The sequence below is a fragment of the Echinops telfairi genome, unplaced genomic scaffold (assembly GCF_000313985.2).
Source record: "Echinops telfairi isolate 266 unplaced genomic scaffold, ASM31398v2 ScPeMD7_655;HRSCAF=1070, whole genome shotgun sequence".
Lineage (NCBI taxonomy): Eukaryota > Metazoa > Chordata > Mammalia > Afrosoricida > Tenrecidae > Echinops > Echinops telfairi.
The window spans coordinates 19,493,431-19,497,375 of NW_022104553.1; the positions used below are offsets into that span (position 1 = coordinate 19,493,431).

Below are 3,945 nucleotides of genomic sequence, written 5' to 3' on the forward strand. Positions count from 1 at the left end.
ATTCTCAAAACATTTGCTTTCTACTTGAGCCTTTGGTATCAGCTCCTCATTTTTTCCCCTCCTTCCCTGCTACCTGCAAATTCTTAAAGCCTGATAATCTTACCACATTCTGAATTACTTGATGTAAACCTATTTAGAGAAAAGTTGCTTATAAGGAAAAATGACATGCATTTTATAAAAGAAAAAATTTTATCCGACCAACCACGATGCAAGAAAAAAACTTAAACTTCACCTGTGATTAGCAAAAATGCCAAATAAGATAATGTAATATGGGACCACTGATACTGCTGAAAATGATGTGATTTGATGTCACATTATTAAGTGTTGGAAAAGATGTAAGACACGGATGCTCTTATGAATCACTTTGTGTAGGCACTCGTCTATTTATACAGATGAACTCATTCTTCTGAGTCTGACTATAAACAAATGTAATTTTATATAATTAGCATTCTGCATCAGTTGCAGACATGATTCTTGCAGATACCCATACTGTACCATTTTAGGTCAATGGGTTTGCCACTATGTATCAGTATAGGGGATGACGCAAACACACATATTAATACGTAAATACACAGGTGCATACACGGAGCTCGGGACACCCAGGACACACTCCTGATCGTTTGATAAAGCAGTGGGAGGGCAGAAAGCCAGAGTCATGAAGAGGAAAGGTGCTTTTCTGGGTCACATTCCTTGATTGTTGGGAGTTTTTTATTCTTTTACTTTAAAAATGTACCCACAAGTCATTTGTGTAATTAGAAACAGAATGGATTGAAATCAGATGTCAAAATGGGGAAGGCGTCTGCATTTTCTGAGATGAGGTGAGGGTGTAAAGCAAATACGATGGATCCTAACCATTCAAACCCTTCCCTGGTCTCATTTCCTTCATGCCTTCTTGGCAAATTGGTACTAAAACAGCAGTTCAGCTACCTGGGCATGAAGGCCTGTTCGGAAGTTACAGAATCCTTCTCTTTTCCTCAGCCATTTGGATTCAATTGCTAACTCAACCCAGACAGTGACAAGGCTGAGCCCTTCAGTGACCTTACATTGGCCCTCTGGAAAACAGTGTCCCTTGAATTTGCTACGTCTATTCTCACGAGGTCTCGGAGGTATCTTGTAATAAACAATCATAGGAAGTGGAGAGGAAATGTTTTGAGAATGACGAGGGCAACGAATGTATAAGTGTGCTTGACACAATTGACGTATGTATGGACTGTGATAAGAGTTGTATGAGCTCCCAATAAAATGATTTAAAAAAACAACAACAACCAAACAGTCATAGGAAATTTGCTTTGGCCTTTTGGGGGCTGTGGAGCAAAACACCATCCTCACCCCTAGGAAGAACTATGGAGCCGTTCCTGAGATGGACGTGCCATGAAAGAGTGACACCCCTGAAGAACCATCCCTGCCTTCTCTTCACCTTCACGGCACAGATCTTAGAAGTCCTCATGGCTCCGAGTGGAGTTCTTATGGCAGGCAACTACTCACGTGACACAATGTTCAAGGGCTCAGCTGTGAATGGACAAGTTGGCAGTCAGACCCACCAGAAACTCCACGGGAGGGGAGACCTCGTGATGTGCTCCCACAATTACTGTAGACTAGGAAACCCGGTGGAATAGTTCCACTCTGTGCTATAGGGTCATTATGAGTTGGAATCCACTCAACAGCACACGACAAATTCCTGAGGTGATAAAGGGAAGAAAAAAACAACAAAATCACCTGGGCGTTGATCATTTTTGTCTGTTTTGAGATATGGCCGCCAGCAACCGGGATCCTCTTCTCTCTATCTTCTGTGTAGATCGTTCTCCAGAAAGGATGATATTTAGCTTCGGGAGTACATATATACCACTTGGGTCTCTGAAAAAAGATTTGGGCACCACAGTGTATAAAATTGACTTCACTGGCACATACAAAACCCTAGGCCCAGTAGAAAATAAATGTTTTGCCAATGCATGTACCATTGTCAATGATTGACAATATGCTGTACCCCAAAAAAAGGTTCACAAGATTTCAAAAGAATGAAATCACAGAGAATGGATTCTCTGACCATATTATAATGAATCCAGAGAATTATAACAAGAATAACTACCCTGTTTCTCCGAAAATAAGACAGTGTCTTATATTAATTTTTGCTCCTAAAGATGAGCTAGGTCTTATTTTCAGGGATGTCTTATTTTTCCATGAAGAAGAATACAATACACATTTATTGTTTATTGTTTTAATAAAAGAGACCTCGCCCTTCCTGTCTGGCCGGTTGCGCTGTGGCCAATAGTGAGCTGTGCGGTGGCATCCACCACTATGGTCCAGAGTCCAGTAGCTTCAAGGGGGCTTATTTTCAGGGAGGTCTTGTTTTCGGGGAGATGCCTTATATTTCAGCAAGAGGCAAAACTGTAAGTAGGTCTTATTTTCGGAGGATGTCTTTCTTTCGGGGAAATGGTAGGAGATCCTTACATGTTTGCAAATAAGCATTATATATCTGGAAGGTAATAATGAACTTCAGAAATTAATGAAATAGGGAACAAAGACATGAGCAATGGAGAACTTAAAACCTCAATAGTTGACTTCTCTTGGCAGGAGAGAAGGGAATAAATTAATAAAATTGGGAAAGTGGTGGGAGGGTTGAATAAGAAAGAGATGGGGAAAAGGTCAAATGGAGGGGGGAAAAGACAACAGTGGGAATATTACAAAGCTTAAACATGATAGGAGCATATTGTGAACAGTTGGGGCTCAATAAATCTAAAAGCTTAAATGCCAGTTATAAAATTACTGGAAAACATAACCTTTCAAGACTTTCTACAGTGCAAATACAGGTTCAATTGGTCACATCAGTGTATTCGACCACGCATGTAAGGAAAAGACTATCCCACTAAATCCGCCCCACCTCGTACCACTAAATCTTAACATGAACTTTTCAAAAGACTACTGAAAAACAACAGCCAAAAAGGCAAATTGTGTCATGAGGTCTGCATAAACGCATACCAAAATTTCGGCAGTGACACTGCATGAAAAGAAACCCAACTGAAGTATGATGGATCACTTTGTTTTTTATCCCAGTCCACTCCGCCCACCGTGGCTGATGGATCGCTTTTATACGGTCTTTTCAGCCACAGTTCGTAACTTCCATAAAAAGATTGAGTAGGACTATATAAATAAGGTGATTGTGGCCCACCATAGGAATTGGATAAGTTGCTAATACAAATAAGGTGTGTAACAGCCTTGTGGAGGTAGGACCAGGCAAATATGTTGAATGGAACCATAACAAGCAAATTGGAATGCGTCACCCCAGGAGAATAAAAGGGTGACCTGACTACCACCAAGAAGATATGGGACAGAAGCATATCCTCTGCCCAGTGCCCCTGCGCTTAGAATCTACTAGACCCAGAAAACACAAACATACAATAAATAAAGGCAACTTTTAAGATGGCTATTTTCTCATGGATACATACATATTAAAACACAGACACACACAACATACAGAGTGAACACAAGGTATTATTTTTGGAAAGGAAAATGAGAGATAATTTGAGTCCTATAAGTAGCTTAATCCTCTCAAGCAAAAGTATTAGAAACAAAAAACAAAATCCTATTGGAATAAAAGATTTCCTGGAGGGTGGAAGGAGGGTGGGGTAGAAAGGGGGAACCAATCACAAGGATCTACATATAACCTCCTCCGTGGAGGAGGGGCAACAGAAAAGTGGGTGAAGGGAAATGAAGGGAAATGTCGGACAGTGTAAGATATAACAAAATAATAATTTATAGATCATCAAGAGTTCATGCGGGAGAGGGGAGCGGGGAGGGAAGGAGGAAAAAGTGAGGAGCTGATACCAAGGGCTCAAGAGGGAAGCAAATGATTTGGGAATGATGAGGGCAACAAATGCACAAATGTGCTTGACACAATGGATGTATGTATGGATTGTGATAAGAGTTGTATGAGCCCCCAATAAAATG

General features: G+C 40.7%; 1 long non-coding RNA gene across 2 annotated transcripts in view; it reads right to left on the bottom strand.

The window, feature by feature from the left end:
* Window positions 1-1,254: 1,254 nt before the first annotated feature.
* LOC123521971 overlaps window positions 1,255-3,945 on the bottom strand; it is a 6,985-nt gene continuing 4,294 nt past the window's right edge. For both annotated transcript variants that reach the window (XR_006680299.1, XR_006680300.1), the window contains exons 3-4: window positions 1,717-1,854; window positions 1,255-1,509 (exon numbers count right to left, since the gene is read on the bottom strand). This is a non-coding gene — a long non-coding RNA (uncharacterized LOC123521971). The remainder of the gene's footprint in view (window positions 1,510-1,716; window positions 1,855-3,945) is intronic.